The sequence below is a fragment of the Vipera berus genome (genome assembly GCF_964194415.1).
Source record: "Vipera berus genome assembly, chromosome: 5".
Classification (NCBI taxonomy): Eukaryota; Metazoa; Chordata; class Lepidosauria; order Squamata; family Viperidae; genus Vipera; species Vipera berus.
The window spans coordinates 67,369,906-67,388,265 of record NC_138207.1 but is presented as its reverse complement, the minus strand read 5'-3'; the positions used below and the strand labels follow the sequence as shown (position 1 = coordinate 67,388,265).

The following is an 18,360-nucleotide window of genomic DNA, read 5'->3' as shown; positions in this document are numbered from 1 at the left end:
GCCAGCAAATTTGGAAAACTCAACAGTGGCCACAGGATTGGAAAAGATCAGTTTACATTCCAATTCCAAAGAAAGGCAGTGCCAAAGAATGTTCAAACTATCGCACCATTGCACTCATTTCTCATGCTAGTAAAGTCATGCTTAAAATCCTACAGGCTAGACTTCAGCAGTATGTGGATCGAGAACTACCAGAAGTACAGGCAGGATTTCGAAGAGGCAGAGGAACTAGAGATCAAATTGCCAACATACGCTGGATCATGGAGAAAGCTAGGGAGTTCCAGAAAAACATCTACTTCTGCTTCATTGACTATGCTAAAGCCTTTGATTGTGTGGATCATAACAAACTGTGGCAAGTTCTTAAAGAGATGGGAGTACCAGACCATCTTATTTGTCTCTTGAGAAAACTATATGCGGGTCAAGAAGCAACAGTGAGAACTGGACATGGAACCACTGATTGGTTCAAAATTGGGAAAGGAGTCCGGCAAGGCTGTATACTGTCGCCCTGCCTATTTAACTTATATGCAGAGCACATCATGAGAAAGGCAGGGCTAGATGAATCAAAAGTTGGAATTAAGATTGCCGGAAGAAATATCAACAACCTAAGATACGCAGATGATACCACTCTAATGGCAGAAAGTGAAGAAGAACTAAAGAGCCTCTTGTTGCGGGTGAAGAAGGAGAGTGCAAAACTTGGGTTGAAACTTAACATTAAGAAAACCAAGATCATGGCATCTGGCCCTCTCAATTCCTGGCAAATAGATGGGGAAGAAATGGAGGTAGTGACAGATTTTATTTTCCTGGGCTCCAAGATCACTGCAGATGGGGACTGTAGCCAAGAAATTAAAAGACGCTTGCTCCTGGGGAGGAAAGCCATGGCAAATCTAGACAGCACACTAAAAAGCAGAGACATCACCCTGTCAACAAAAGTGCGTATAGTCAAGGCTATGGTCTTCCCAGTTGCAATGTATGGCAGTGAAACTTGGACCATAAGAAAGGCTGAGCGCCAAAGAATTGAGGCCTTTGAACTATGGTGATGGAGAAGACTCCTGCGAGTCCCTTGGACTGCAAGGCGATCAAACCGGTCAGTCCTAGAGGAGATCAACCCTGACTGCTCTTTAGAAGGCCAGATCCTGAAGCTAAAACTCAAATACTTTGGCCACCTAATGAGAAGGAAGGACTCACTGGAGAAGAGCCTAATGCTGGGAAAGATCGAGGGCAATAGAAGAAGGGGACGACAGAGAATGAGGTGGCTGGATGGAGTCACTGAAGCAGTAGGCGTGAACTTAAATGGACTCCAGAAGATGGTAGAGGACAGGAAGGCCTGGAGGAATGTTGTCCATAGGGTCGCGATGGGTCGGACACGACTTCGCAGCTAACAACAACAACAAAGTAGTTGCCCCCAGACTGGGTGAAAACACGTCATAATCCTCAGTAGTTTGGGCAAAACCTTGTGCAACCAAACGTGCCTTATGGGTTATGGTCCCATCTACACCCTTCTTTATTTTGTATATCCATTTGCAACCTATAGCTTGCTCACCAGGTGGCAGTTTTGCTTTCTCATAGACCTTAAGATCCTGCAAAGACTTCAACTCCCTGTTCATTGCAGCTTTCCATGATGCCTGTTCCTTTTCAGGATACATCCTGATCTCATCATAGTTAGAAGGCTCTAAACTAACTTGACATATTACACTGGCTTCATAGCAATCAGGTGGACGTCTGATGTGCGTTGAACACCAAGGAATTACAGGGCTTTGAATTTCTGACTCCTTTCCTTCCTCTGATTCATTTTTTATCTCCCCTATCTCCTCTTCATCTTTTATATTTACAGGAGATATATTATCATTACTAGTTACGTTATCAGAGGAGTCCTCAAACACTAGAGGATCAGTATTAACAGTTTCTTGCTCTAACCTATCCCAACCAACGTGCTCAAGGAATTTGGCACTTACACTGTTATATACATTAGTTGTGCCTTGTTCCCAGAAACGATAGGATCTGTGGTTAGCTTCGTAACCTACGAAGTATAATTGCCTAGTCCTGTGTTGGCCTTTACTTCTGAGTTGTGCAGGAATGTGGACCCAAGCTGGGGTGCCAAAAGTGTGCAGGTAATCAAGGTTTGGTTTTTTACCATGCCATATTGTGTATGGTATTTTACCGGTAGAAGTATTAACAACTATATTCAGAACATGGTTTGCACATTTTGCTGCCTCCCCCCACAGTCTATCTGTTAACCCAGAATCTTTTAACATGGTTCTCATCATGGCTTGTAATGTTTGTATACGTCTCTCAACAAATGCATTATGTTGAGGCCTATAAGGGCTGAACGTTTATCCTCAATGCCAGCTGATTTTAACATATCAACAAAGCGCTTGTTTGTAAATTCAGTGCCATTATCAGTAATTATGCACTGAACCTTTCTCTTTCTTTTCCTCTCGACAAACTTCAGCCAGTTTGAAAATTGTTGGAAAGTGTCTGCCTTTGACTTACGCAGATAACAAAAACCATATCGAGAGTAATGGTCCAGTATACTCAAAATATAACAAGATCCTCCTAAACTTGGTTTCATGGGTCCAATTAAATCTGCAAACACAACTTCCAAAGGAACAGTTGTTTTGAAGCCGTTTAACCTGTTTGCAGGAGTTGCCTTACTCTTTTCCTGATTACAGGCATTGCAATTCAAATACTTACTACATGGCTTCAGTTTAATTCCTTCTACTAACTCAACTGTTTTACGTAGTGAGTTAAAGTTCACATGCCCTAACCGCCTATGCAATAAATGCATACATTCATCATGTGGCTTCTTGTTCTCACATATTGAGTTAGCTTTTACTGTACTAACCTGGTTACTTGTGAGAACGAATAAACCATTTTTCAAATTAGCAGTTACACAGGTTCCATTCCTCTCAATAGTGCATTGCTCCCCTCTGAATGTTACCACAAACCCAACTTTAACCAATTCCCTTACAGATAACAGGTTGAATCTTAATTTAGGTATATATAACATAGGTAACTGTTCATCAATGCATGGACAATAGGAATTACCTTCACCAGAGGCCTTCATCCTCCAACCGTTGGCTAGTGAAACATATTGGTTGCTGTTTTTCATATTAATAAACCTCTTTTTCACTTTAGTAATGCATTGTGAAGCCCCACTATCAACAACCCACAATTCATTATTTCTGGATGTTGGTTCACCAGAAACAGCCAAACCAATGCTCTTCTTAGCCTTCCCACTATTTACATTCTGTTTTCTTCCCCTTTTACAGAATTTGGCTATATGCCCTCTAGCCCCACAAGAATAACATTTCTTGACATTGTAAGCAGTGGTGAATGGCTGCTCCTCTTGTGGTTGTGTCTCTCTCAGCTGGTCTCTGTCACGCCTCCTTCTGGACTCTTCCAGCAGTCTCCCAGTAATGTTAGTCAAAGTCAGTTCCTCTCTGGTCAGGACTTTCAAAGAAAAAACATACCCATCATAACTCTCATCCAAAGATGACAGAATAATGTAGACCTGATGCAACTCTGAAAAAATCAGCTCCTTTTCATGAAGCTCTTGAAAAGTTGCCTTCATGTAGTCAACATATCTCCATTCTTCTGCAGACGAGCCCTAAACAGCTTATGTGTAAGGTGTATATGTGCACCCACAGTCTCGAACATAAAGCCTTCGCAAACTGCCCCAACACCTAGCAGCAGACTCCTCACCACGAATATGGACAAGCTGCTGGTCATTCAGTGTTAGTCCAATAATGCAAAGAGCTTTCTCATTGTTTCGTTTAAAGTCGTCTATCTTCTTTGCATCCTCTTCGTTATTTGCATCCCAAGCAGTAGTATCAGGTGGGTTATTTACTATAGTCCATAGTCCTTCCTTGCACAAAAGCAAGCAGCATTTTGTGGACCAGGAAACATAGTTTGTCCCATCCAACCGGGTTATCCAGGAGATGCCTGACAACTGTTCTTGTGCCATTTTACACCAAATAGCTAACACAAACTCAGCTAGGAATACTATGTGTACTAACTCTCAGTACAGGCCTGGGCCCATAACCAGTGTTAAGGAATTTGTTGTGCAGAGGTCTCCTTGTGCTACCAAAGAGTTGCACAGACAAGGAAGGGTACTGAGAGCAGTAAGAGTCACACAGAAACCACAAGAGTACACTGAGTTGTAAAAACAAAAAGTAGTTTACTTTGAGGTGGTGTAAAATCAAAAATGCACAGTCAAAAATAAACAGTCCAAGTAGTAATCCAAAATACAAAGTCTTCTTACCAGTCCAGAGGTCAATACACAGTTCAGGTAACAGAGCAAAAACAGTAATAGTAGAGAGCAGTGAATTCAGAGAGAGAGAGAGAAGCTACGTTATTAGCTCCCTCTTATGGCCATGAGAACACTTACACACCCATTGGCTAATTAACATCTTAAAGACATAACATCTTGGTTAATATATTTTCAACCCAACATTGTAGGCTAACACCATATACCTAACATTCCCTCCACCATGTTGTACAGTGGGGATGAGGTTTTGATGTTGGTGTGCTGTGCCTTTTTTTCTCCACACCTAGTGTTGTGTGTTTTTCCCAAACAACTCAATTTTGGTTTCATCTGTCCACAGTATATTTTGCCAGTAGTGCTGTGGAACATCCAGGTGCTCTTTTGCAAACTTCAAACGTGCTGCAATTTTTTTTTGGACAGCAATGGCTTCCTCCATGGTGTCCTCTCATGTACTCCATTCTTGTTTAATGTTTTCCTTATTGTAGATGTGTCAACAAAAATGTTAGCATGTGCCAGAGATTTCTGTAGGTCTTTAGCTGACACTCTAGGATTCTTCTTTACCTCATTAAGCATTATGCACTGTGCTCTTGCAGTCATTTTTACAGGATGACCACGCCTAGGGAGAGTAGCAACAGTGCTAAACTTTCTCCATTTGTAGACAGTCTGTCTTACCGTGGACACATGAACATCAAGGCTTTTGGAGATACTTTTGTAACCCTTTCCAGCTTCATGCAAGTCAACAATTCTTGATCGTAGGTCTTCTGAGAGCTCTTTTCTGCGAGGCATGGTTCACATCAGACAGTGCTTCTTGAGACCAGTAAACCCAAAACAGGTGTGTGTTTTTAAAGGGCAGGACAGCTGTTAGGAACACATCCAATATCATCACACTGATTGGAGTCAAGGTTGGCTCACTCCTGGCTCCAATTAGCTCTTGGAGAAGTCATTAGGCTAGGGGTTCACATACTTTTTCCACCCTGCACTGTGAATGTTTACATGTTATGTTCAATTAAAACATGACAACAGCTAATGTTTGTGTAGTATTATTTTAAGCAGACTGTGTTTTTCTATTGTTGTGACTTACATGACGTTTAGAGCGCATTTTATGGCCAATTCATGCAAAACTCCACGTAATCCCAAAGGGTTCACATACTTTTTCTTGCAACTGTAAGTCTCTTGTAGCAACTACAACTGTTTCTGAGAATTTAAAACCTCACACTTTAATAAGCTCCACAAGACCTTTTCAAGGTTCATTTGGTAGGCAAAAAACAAGAATTGTCATTAAAAATGTATGGGCCCATGGAGATATGGGAGAACTAAATCTCCCTAATGTTAGGCTATATTTCTGGGCATCCCATATGGAATATCTGGCAGCAAGGTCCCAGAGAAACCAAGGGATTCAGTGGCTCCAGATTGAACAACAGGCAGCTGGCCAAATTAATCTGGCAGATCTCCCAGACAGTATAATCCTCCAACTACTCAGCCAATACAAGTCCCAAAGAAATGGATGGGGCAGCAGCACACGAAGCAGTGTTTCCAGATGTGCAGGTGCACTTAAAGTTAAAGAAATTTGATAACAGAATCCACATTAAGAAACATACAATACCTTGCAAACCACATGGTCCCGATCATGTGCAGCCTTCTTCTATAATCAAAACAGAATGGGAAGTGGAGCCCCTAGGATGAGTCCCTTTTAACTATTCTTAGGCTTACAGTTGAGTGCATTATCCAAATTTATTTCATCTGTAATAGCTCAAGACGTGTAAGACTGCAAATTATTTATAGAGATTCCACATTATAGAAACCCGGAAGGGGGAGAATGAAAGATATCTCTGACAAAATCAGTTTTTATTTTGCTGTATTCACAGGAGAAATTCACCCATTAAAAATTAACTGCTAAACAGAATTCACTATTCCCTCTGAAACCACAATTTTTATCTGAAGGTGGAAAACAGGATTTACTTCTTTAAGCTCTTTAGTCTTAAAACTACTTTGCTCATACAAAATGAAAGTGGACAAAGCACTCAACTTTTTTAAATGTTAAAAAGTGTTTGAAGTCCAAAGAAAACACTTGATAAAATCAAAATTAAAAAAAAATATGGCAGATGTGAGATTAAATTCTTTACATTAATTTTATCTCTCCATGGCTATATAATAAAATACAAAAATGCTTAACCAAATGTCTACAACAAATACTTTTTCTATTAACATATCCTATTCTAGATCTGGGAAGTTGTAGTACTGTTGGGATCATAAATTCCATTTTATATTGATTGCATTAGGGAACTCATGTATATTTGTGTGTATACATGATGCATAAAACCTTTTATAAATTGAAGGAATGTGTGTGGTATTTTCCCAAACACCCCAGAGAATGTAATTGGGTAGAAATGAATGATCCCATTTGCTTGCTCATATCTGTTTTTGAAATTATGCCTTGAAAGGCAGTGGACTATAATTCTAAAGATTATGTTTTATTTACCTAAGTCAGGGGTGTCAAACTCACAATGTCACCTGACGTGTCCCGATATATTGTAACTTTTTTCCATTGCCGACAATGGGGTGGGCGTGGTTTCGCCATGACGCATCCAACCCACGGGCTGGCCGTTTGACACCCCTGACCTAAGTTTTTATAGTTTAACGTACTTCCTTGCCACTTGGTTTGCATTGTATTTTTACACCAAAACTGTATCGTTTTGTTGTAAAAACAAACGAATACTGGACAAAGCCATGTAATTTTTCAGGCATTAGTTCACTTATATGGAAGAAAATTTAAATGAAGTCACTGGCATTCTGATATTAACACTTTTCCATTTGTTAATAAAACAGGAATTTTGAATGTCAAAACGCTTCCTTTTATAAAATTCATGTTTAGGTCAAGCAGAATTGCACTTTGGCTTGTTTATTATATTCAGTACAAATAGTTCTTAACATATGACCACAATTGGAAGCAGAATTTCTTTTGCTAAGCAAACGGGTTAGCGCATCAAATCCGATTTTAAAATTTTTTTTTGACATGGTTATTAAGCAAATCACTGCGCTGCAGGAAATCATATAGCCATTAAGTGAATCCAGCTTCCCCCATTGACTTTGCTTGTCAGAAACTGGCTGGAAAGATCACAAATGGTGATCACATGACCCCGGGGCTCTGCAAGCACGTAAATATATGCCAGTTACCAAGCACCCAAATTCTGATCATGTGACCATGGGGATGCTGCAATAATAATAAGTGCGAGGACTGATCATAAATCATTTTTTTCAGTGCCATTGTAATTTCAAATGTTCTCTAAATGAACAGTTCAAAGTTGAAAACTACCTGTAGTATATTTCTATTCTATACAGTATATTACCACACACTATTTTCCTGGCAAGTAATTTCAAAATCTGTTAAATAAAACAGTAAATAGTGTAGTCACAGGTGTCAATAACATTACAGCACATAAAAACAACATGGCGATAAAAGTAGTTGTAAAACAGCCTTGGAAATTATTTTTAAATATTTCCAAGATTACACAGAAACCAAGAGAACTGTACGATAAGTGCCAGGTGAATTTCTTTATAGAGGGCACTCCACAAAATATCCCCTGGGGTCCATTAAGGAAATCTTTCATTTTTCCTTAGTTTTATATGCTTTAAAAATAAGTCCACATGTTGGAGATTGTTGTAAGCAATTTCTATTATGTTTGCAAATGTGAGGAATTTTACTTGGTATAAACTCATATGCTTCTCTAGTGCAAAATAACCCAAAACAGACTTCTATACTTTGTTTCAACATATAGGAGTCAAATCAAGATTGCACAAAGTTGACAAAGCCAGAAGGGACCATTTTTCCATTTCCATTCCATTCCATTTTGTGCATTCTTTCCTGGAGTCTCAGCTGCCTCCCTAACTCCCAAAATTAAAAATACACATACATATGCTAGACACCAAGAAGCTACAAAGAACAAAAGGCAGGAGTCTAATAAACATCAAAACAAGCTTATTTAAAGAGCAAATAGCAAAATGCTATTTTTGCTACCTACAATTCCTAAATCCTTTTAATCTTATTAAGAAAGAGGCAATCTAACAATTTCATGTTTTGCTTTTAAACTAACAAAGCTAATTAAGCTCTTAACACAGAAATGACTCTTGCTACAAATCAGAGTTGTAAAGATAGCTCTTTGTCTGTAGGTGGCATTAACAGCCTCTAAAGATGAGCAACTCTCTTTTAAAGCTTTCATTCTTATTATAAGCTATTGTATGTGTGTGTGTGAAGTAAGCCTTAAATATTTTTAGAAATCTGGCCAAACGTTTCAGTGTATTTGGAAAAAACAAATGCATTTTGAAAATATGTAGTACTGTTCAGATTGTCAGCATAAAAAATTTCAGTGCTAACTGAATCCATAATTCAGATTTTAAATAGAAAATATGTTGCAGGATCCAATCTGGGTCAGTCACCAGGATCAGAGGTTTAGTCTTCTGACTGCCTGGAACACGTATATTTGCCTTCATTCGTGAGAAAATACATTATTTTTAAAAAAGCAAATAAGATTTACTTTTATAATCTAGTTGGACTTCATGGTCTAAATGTTCCTTCCAGCTCCATTTATTTTATAATTCTAAGAGTCAGATTGCCCCACTTTTTTAATCTATGTGTTATGCAACATTCTATATTAGCAAAGAACTGGGCTTGATTATTGTGGGCTGACTCAATGGCTTCATACTTAAGTACCCCATCAGTCTAAATGTGTAGGAGAGAGACTGGCAGAAACAGGAGGGGGGAGTTAAAAGAGACATTAGTTTAGAATCACTAGGTAGCTGCAAAAGAATGAATTTCAACCCTGCCCCCGAATGTCTGTTGACATTTATCTAGTTTTGTCCAGATGCAAACTGTTATTCTGAGAAGATTCCTCTGCATAGGTTTTAGCGGTAAATCAGTAAATTAGATGTTTCACATGTGGACCTGACACAATTGGCTGCTAGATTACGATCTCAACTTTGCAGTGTAAAAATTAAGCACCATGATGGTAAATGTATTTTATTGTACAAGGAAGTTTTAATTATCAAAATGAAAAAACACTATATTGAGCTAAATTAGAAACAAACTGTGTGGAAGAATATGCCCTCCCCCTCCTCCCCAGATTTTATTGGAGAGCCACAACCAAATTAATCAGGCTGTAAGCAATAAGTTTTAGTCTTGAAATAAATACCAGTTTGGAAAACAATACATCTGGAGTCAAGAGCTTAATAATCACACTCAAACCAAAAATATTTGTCATTGGGTGATTATATCATACGCTTCGATTTACTGATATTACATATAATCAAGGGTAATTGATAATAAGTGAACGATATCATTACATTACTAAAAGAGGTTTAGATATTTCCTAAGCCTTCTTATTGTGTGGTCATTCATCAAAAAAGTGTATTTTTTAAATACACTACATAAAAATCTCCATGACAACCTGTTCTGCAGATACTGCAATATTTAATGCAGAATATGGTTATACTATAGAAGAATGATAGATCTAATTTAAAATTAACTTCTAGGTAAGCACCTTAATACAATGATGTTTTAAAAATAATTATAATTTCAATATAAAATAAGGTGAAATGATTTTCTCATCTTGCTTGTATACATTAACAGTTGTCAAACATAACAGCCGAATGAGTGTTGCTCATCTGGAGGCACTATTTCCTAAAACTAGATCCTGAGAACAGCAAGTGTTACATATGAATGAATTTCCTAATATAACTTATCTACAGTCTTTCTTTCCAAAAGAAAGAGACTAATGGACTGGATGATCCAGGGCTCTAATCCAGAAGAGCACTGTTGTAACAAGCAGATAAGAATTGCAGAAAAAAAGAAATCTAGAAATTGGACAAAGTCTTACTGTTTTATTATCAAATAAATTCATTTTGCATGAATCATAGGTCATTTGAGTCTTCTCTAGCCACACAGCTTTTATTTGCTTTATAAAAAAAAGGTCTGAAACTCGTTCACAGAGAGACAAGAAATTTTTATTGAGAAAGCAAAGCCAACGTAAGTTTTTGAGACACATGTTCCTAGTCACCTGCTGTAAACTATGCCTTTACTTTAGTCAACTAGTAAAAATTGACAATGAAGTATCAAAATGATGAATAGTTCTTCCTTTTAGGATCAACTATGAAATCAGGGATGTGTTTTATAACTACAAAGATCAGAATAGGGCAAGCCATAATATTCTCTCTTACTCTCTACAGAAATAAAAGTTGGACTTGGAAAAAGTAGGATAGGAAGAATGTTGATGGCTTTGAATTTCAGTGTTGGAGAAGACCTCTGAGAATACCGTAATCAGCCAAGAAAACAAAGTAATAAACAAGAGTGTACACTTAAGACACAAATGACCAGGCTCAAATTATTCTACTTCAAACATAATATGTAAAGACCTAACTCTCTGGACAAAGCTTTAATGCTGGGAAAATTGGAAGGAAACAGAAGAAAAAGATGACCAGCAGCAGAATGGATGGGTGAAGTTATGGTGGCAATCAGTACAGCATTGGAAGACTTGAAAAACACAATTAGGGATAGATTGGCATGAAGAAAATCTACATGTTGCTAAGAGCAAATATCTGTATATTAACATAGATATGTTAACATCTATGTTAAAGCAGGCACCTGCTCCACGCTTAGCTCTTAAGTGCTATCTAACAAAATAACCTTACTACTTTTGCCTTGAAGCTAAGGTCAGAATCTAATATTTTTTGATTTTATGCATATAGCCATGTGTTCAATAATTTGAACAATAATAGATTTTTGTAAAAAAAAACGTGGCAGTTGCTTTAGTTCTTAAAATGTTTATTCCAGTACAGTCCCCTAAGTTTTTATACACATTCTCAATCATTTTTAATATCATGAAGTCTCTCCTGTCCTGAACCTGGTGGAACTGTAGTGTAATCCAACTAAAGCAATGTGGATCAGAAAATGTTTGTACATGAATCTATAACTACTCTCTACTGACCAGATTCTCTTCCTAACAAATTAGAATTCTAAATTAGTCTTCCTGAAAATCATAGCTTTCTCTCCTTTGTGATAGGGAGGAAGGAACTAAGGAAGAAAGAGAGGGTGGGGTGGAGATAGGAGCATGGGAATAAGTATAATACATTTAACTCTTTTTTTACAATGATAATCCTTAAAATATCAACCTTATCTTGAATTCCAGTTTGTGAAGAAAAGTTGAAAACTACAAGAGGAATTATCTAAACATTACTGATTAGAAGTGAGACCTATAGCCAGTGCTGCATATTGTGTTAGCAGAATGCTGTATGATATACAAGCAATAGCAGTTATGTATATGTAGCACAAGCAGATGTGGAATTACAGTTAGTAGTAAGATATTTAACATCTACAAAGGCAAAGATGTTGTTTAAACTAGCGATTCATAATATTCATGAAAGGTTTTTCTGTGCTCCTGAGCTGTGGTGGCACAGTAATTAGAATGCAGTATTGCAGGCAAACTCTGGCCATGGTCAGGAGTTCGATCCTGACCAGCTGAAGATTCACTCAGCCGGTAAAATGAGGACCCAGACTGCTGGATACAATACGTTGACACTGTAAATAGTTCAGAGTGCTGTAAAGCACTATGAAGTAGTATATAAATCTAGGTGCAAAGTGCTATTGCTATTTTTTTTTCATATTAGAAGACCACAAGTGTCACTGTCCCCAGTAGCATTTCTGTCTTTCAGAAAAATTAGGGTTTGCTACAATGTTCTAGACTTCTAGGATCAGTATGTGTATCAGACACTTATTGGGAGGTGTTGGAATGTGGAAAAATAATGAAATAATATTAGATGAAAATGAAATGGAGACCAAAAGTACGGGCTATAAAAATTTCAAGAGTCAACATTTTCTGCAGAAAATGTTTTACTTTTGGCAATTTGGCAGGTTGAAATTTGTATAGTATGTTATTGTTTGTTGCACAATACTATTTCCAACATTCCAACATAAAATAATGTACCTGAAATTCTTGAACAAGCTCTAAATATTGAAATGAATACTCACACTTATCTACATGAGGAAACTTTCCAGAACATTATTCTATTTAAAGCTGTCTGGAAAACCCTTATTTGTAAAAAGTTGATAGTTAAAAAGTTTTCTGATCCTTGTGATATATGAACATTCACGTCTTCCACATGGTGGAAAGGAATTGAAGAATCTTGGTATTGAGAGTTCAATATTACTGAGTTGTACATTATGCTGTACACTTAAAAGTTCCTAGAGGAATTTCCAAGAAAAATCTTTTTGACTTTGAGAGCCACATTAGTCACCCAAGTGAAATTCAGGTTAAGAAAAAGGACATAATAAGGTTTTCTACTGGCATTCACTTCTGCATTTTGAATAGGATGATATGACTGCCAAAGCTATAGACCAGTGATGGCGAACCTTTTAGAGATTGATTTTTTAAAATTATTTTATCATAGAGAATAAAATACAGAACAGTAAAACAAACAAAATGTAACAAAAAAACCCATACATTCAACCCTGAATTGTGTCCACTTTTATGACCTTTTCTAGTGATTGTTAACCAGACCACTCAATCAAGCAAATCCATTTTTCCCCCATTGACTTTGCTTTTCAGAAGCCCCCAGGAAGGTCGCAAATCACACTTATGAGACCCCAGGACGCTGCAACCACCATAAATACATACTGGTTGCCAAGTGCCTAAATGTTGATCACATACCTGTAAGGTTGCCGCAAAAGTCATAAGTCACTTGTTTCAGTGTTGTTGTAATTTCAAACAGCCGTTAACAGGTGGTTGTAAGTCAAGGATTACCCAGGGCTTTTTTTCTCATACAACGTTCAGAACGGCGTTCCAACACATTTTCTTTTTTCTTTTGCAAAAAAAGAAAAAAAAGCTCCCTCTATTGGCTTTCGAAAGCCTCTTGCAGTGGTAGGCAATCTTGGCTCTTTTTTATGACTCGTGGACTTCAACTCCCAGAAATCCTGAGCCAGCCACGCTGAGGGGAAACAGAGAGGTTTCCAAGCTGAACCATGCTGGCTCAGGAATTCTGGGAGTTGAAGTCCTTGAGTAATAAAAGAGCCAAGGTTGCCTACCCTGCACTAGAGGAGAACATTAAAATTATTTACAAGGTTACTTCTTTAGGAACTAAACTTTTAGAATCTAAAACAGCTAATTCAAAAAAGCCAACAGGAAAGAACCTCACATTTTTCATCTGCTTCTGTCTTTTGGAAGGTAAAATTAGATAACAAAATAATCTATTTCCTATGTTAACATCTCTGCAATGAAATCAATAAAGGTAACAGGAAAGAAATGAGAAACATTTTTCTCAATGTAATATGTCTAATTTAGCTGATGCTAGAAAAAATAGTATCTTTTGTACATACTGTATTACAACTAAACCACTTTAAATTAAACAATTTTTAAGAATGAAATATTCTTAATTTGGACTTTACTTTTACTGTTTGGACTGTTGTGTGCTTTGAAAAATAGATTATTTAGAATCTAGTTATGTTGCACTTCAGTCTTTAAATAATTAACCTAGTATATACATAACAATATATGATGTTTTCCATGGTGAGCTTAACATCAATAACAACATTTATTAAAAAGGCTAAAATAATTTCTGGTGGTATTATCTGTACATTAAAATTTTGTTTAGTCACAATCTTTCACTTTTCACATTCTGGACAAGCAGTGGTCATGTAACCTAGCAAAAGATGTTACATATGTACATAAGCGTAGTCAGTAGCATATGCCTTTTTAAAAATATCAAACATGCAAAGAAACAAAAATAAGTCAAAAATATCTGTATTACATCCAGAAATGCCAACTTTGCAACCAATATTTCTCATCCATAACTATGGCACCCTAAGGATACCTGCATACATGCAAATGCTTCTCTGGGATCAGTAACGCAGCAGGGATTGCTTTTTCCTTCCAGTAACAGATTGCTGGAAAAAACCAAACATGGCCTTGAGAATTCCAATGTTTGTTACAATTTTTTCTGGATGTGGTTGGAAAGAGGCCTAGAAATGCCAGCACAAATACATCACACTTGCTGAACGTGCACATGCAACCTATTACAATCTTCAATTATATGTGATATATCTAAAATGAGATGGGCTGTCTCAACTGCAACTTGCAACCGTTCCGTTTTGTGGCAAAACAATCCAGGACAAGCTGATTAGCAGAGCTTAGAGAGGACTCATTAACACAATTTTTGGGAAGGAAAGAAACGGACAGTTTAACATCTTCCAGTTGATGTTATGTTATGTAACATCTTCTGGAAGTTGAAGTCCACGAGTCATAAAAGAGCTTACCCCGGGCCTATTGGCTCAAAAGCCAATAGGAAATGCTGCTGAGCGCGCCAAAACACCCTGCCAGCAAACATTGCACAGGCAAGTTGTCTGCAGCAAAGGCAGGAACTTTGCACCCCTCCCTGCTGCCCAACTACATCATCTCAACTAGGTAAGATATTATTTGCAAATAGGATGGCAATAAACAATTTAGGCTGCATTTACATCAGGGCTTTTTCAACCTTTTCAGAAATTGTACCACTTTTAGGACATGACAATATTCAAGTACCACCAATGCTTAACAAGGTGTCAAAAACTTAACTAAAAAAGGGGGGGTATTTTGGGTTTCATTGGTTAGATTCATTTATTGTTATAGAAATGGCTAGTTTATAATATTATAGAAAAGCAAAAAGTTGAGGTTCATTGTTAATGCTTCCTACTCCTGCAACAGAGGAAGTCAGAAGTCAGTGCCTTTTCTTTTTCCCTTCTCCCCCTCACTTTTCCCTTTTTCTTTCACCCTTCATTCGCAAAAGCCCCCCACTCACTCACTTTGCTCACAAAAGCCTCCAGTCACTCTTACTCACTCCTCCGTCTCTTTCAAAGGCACCTCATTTAGTCTCTCCCCCACTCACTCCATCTCTTTCAAAGGCCTCTTGCTCACTTGCTCACTTACTGCCCCGTCGCTTCCAAACGCCATTTGCTCGTTCACACACTCACTTACTGCCCCAACGCTTCCAAATGCCATTTGCTCATTCACTCACTCACTTACTGCCCCGTCGCTTCCAAACACTTCCAAACGCCACTTGCTCGCTCGATCACTTACTGCATTTGGAAGTGACGGGGCAGTAAGTGAATGAGTGCTGGTGCCGGAGGCCATCAGCTGTTTGGCGCCGGAGACCACTGCCATGAGGAACACAGCTCTGGGTCGGGATTCGGAGCAGCTCCGGGTGGGGGCTCAGCACGGGCTGTGGCGTGGCAACTGCGGGGAGGGGAATCCCCGCAGCCTGTGGCTCCGAGATGCAGGGGCAGGGGTGCAAAGGACGGGTGGTGACACCATAGCAAGACACCAGCATCACTCCCAGTGACAGCACCTTTGAGTTCCGGCACCTTTTTTTTTAGAAAAAAAGCACTGGGATTACCTATATAGCCATTGACCACCACCTTCTAATCTAGCAGGTGCATTACATAACAATTTTAGAAATTTCCTTTTTCTCTGAATGTCATCTATATGAGCTTCCTTGAAGATGAGTGTTTCAGTTAGTCTTCCAAAGAAGCAAATGTGCTAGGGTTAGCAATATTATTCCAGGTAGCTATTGTCAATGACACTTGGACGCTAGTAATCTGGACATCCAGGGAAGGTATGGTTCACTTAATATGGCTCTGCAAAAGTGGAAGCCAGTACCAGTGACAAAGACCAAAGAATAGGTGAGAAGACCGATACCTTGGAATCTTTCAAGATAAGGAGAGGACAGATCACCCATAAGCTTAAGAATCTGAAGAATCTGAAATAAACAGCAAAAAGCTACCGTATTTTCCGGCGTATAAGACGACTGGGCGTATAAGACGACCCCCTACATTTCCTGTTAAATTATAGGGTTTGAGCTATACTCACTGTATAAGACTACCCCTCTTCCAACGCACACCAAATAAAAATTAAAAAACATCAGATTTGATTTTAATACGGTAATTTTAATTCAAATGCTTATGACATGCAGGTACTTAGTAGGAAAACTGTCACTTATAAACATAAGGCTGTTTGTCATCAAACATGTAAACATAAAACAGTGCAAGTGGATTAAACTTAATAATAATAATAATAATAATAATAATAATAATAATAATAATAATAATAATAATAATAAGTTGGAAGGGACCTTGGAGGTCATCTAGTCCAACCCCCTGCTAAGGCAGGAAACCCTATACCATTTCAGACAAATGGCTGTCCAGTCTCTTCTTAAATGCTCCAACTCACCACTTCTGGAGGCAGGTTGTTCCACTGGTTAATTGTTCTAACTGTCAGGAAGTTTCTCCTTAGTTCTAGGTTGCTTCTCTCCTTGACTAGTTTCCATCCATTGCTTCTTGTCCTGCTTTCAGGTGCTTTGGAGAATAGCTTGGCTCCCTCTTCTTTGTGGCAGCCCCTGAGATATTGGATCACTGCTATCATGTCACCCCTCACCCTTCTCTTCGTTAAACTACACATACCCAATTCCAGCAACCATTCCCTATTTTCCTAATTCACTTTTTCACTTTTCCTAATTCACTCTAAAGCTTTCCCTGCGCAGAGCCTTAAGTAACAACAGCTGCCTGCAATTAGTGCAGGTTCGCATCCCACCAGGCTCAAGGTTGACTCAGCCTTCCATCCTTCCGAGGTAGGTAAAATGAGAACCCAGATTGTTGGGGGCAATAAGCTGAATTTCTAATAATGCTGCTTGGGGGGGGGGGTTGAAAGCCCTAATAAGCAGGCATATACATAGAATGAAGGCTATTGCTAAGCACATTGATTTGTGCTTTAAATTGTAAGCCACCCTGAGTCTTCGGAAAAGGGCGGGATATAAATGGGATTAAAAAAAAGACCAAATGGGAGATCCGCTCCAGGTTTTCCAGCCAGCCCGCCCAGTTCCTGAGTCAAATGTGTCCTTAGAGCTAAGCAGCTGCTCTGACTGCTGCATTCCCCACCTGCCTTTCAAGTTGGGATAGACTACAGCTGCTCTTCAACTTTAGAAGGAAAGACGCCCAGACCCCAGCCTGTAAAAAATCACAGACTGCAGCTTCTTCTCCAATTGGTCCCGCTTTTCCTGCGCAGACTAAATGGGAGATCCGCTCCAGGTTTTCCAGCCAGCCCTGTCCCTAAAGTTTCAGCACCCGGCGTATAAGACGACCCCTGACTTTTGAGAAGATTTTCATGGGTTAAAAAGTCGTCTTATACGCCGGAAAATACGGTAAATAACATTTTAATCGTAAAAAGTTATACATGGGCTAAAGATCCAAATAAAATTGGAATAGTGAAAGTTTTGCCATAAGATTTTGGAATTAATTATAAAGGACAAACACCTCATGCAAATTAGATTCTGTTGTTGTTTTTACAAGACACGCATAAGATAAGCAATTTCCTAATTTCAAAATCTGAACACTGGAGGTGGCCAATGTTTTTACTTAAAGCCTGTAAAAAGTTGCAAATCACTATAAGCAATGAAAATAACGGGGTCAGAAATGAGTAGCCATAATATCAACAGCGTCAGTAATGATGTCTGCTTCCATGGATAGACTATGTCCAAAAGATGTTATTGAAGAAATGACAAGATAGAGATGGTATCAAAAGTGAATTTACAACCCACAGGCCAAGAGAATTAGAAAAGGATGTTTCATTGGATCTTCCAAAGAAACTAGCTGAGGTTTCAAAATTTAAAAGGGAAATAAAAATGATCAGCCAAGAGAGTCACCTGGCTGTTTTTTTCCTATTAGATTTATAAAAGAGTCTTGTTGAAGCCTTGAAGAATTCTGTGGGACAAAGAAAAAGTGAAGAGAAATCAAATTCTAAACAATATCTGAATGAACTAAAGCTTAGGATTGTTAGAACTAAAAAGGTGGAATTTAAAGTTTTATCAATATTAAAATATGTATTACTTCTGTCAATCCTTTATGGACTTTCTGCTATTGTTACAAGAATTGTGGAAAATAAGGTCTAATGGGACTACAGGACCTGACATGCAAAAATCCAGACAACCACTAAATAAAAAGGGACAAGTATATAGTCCTCAACTTACAACAGTTTGTTTAGTGACCGTTCAAAGTTACAATGGCACTGGGAAAAAGTGACTTATAACCA

General features: G+C 38.2%; 1 protein-coding gene across 1 annotated transcript in view; it reads right to left on the bottom strand.

Moving 5' to 3' along the window:
• Positions 1-18,360, bottom strand: part of GLRX3 (glutaredoxin 3) — a 57,013-nt gene that overhangs the window by 36,956 nt on the left and 1,697 nt on the right. The window lies entirely within an intron of this gene.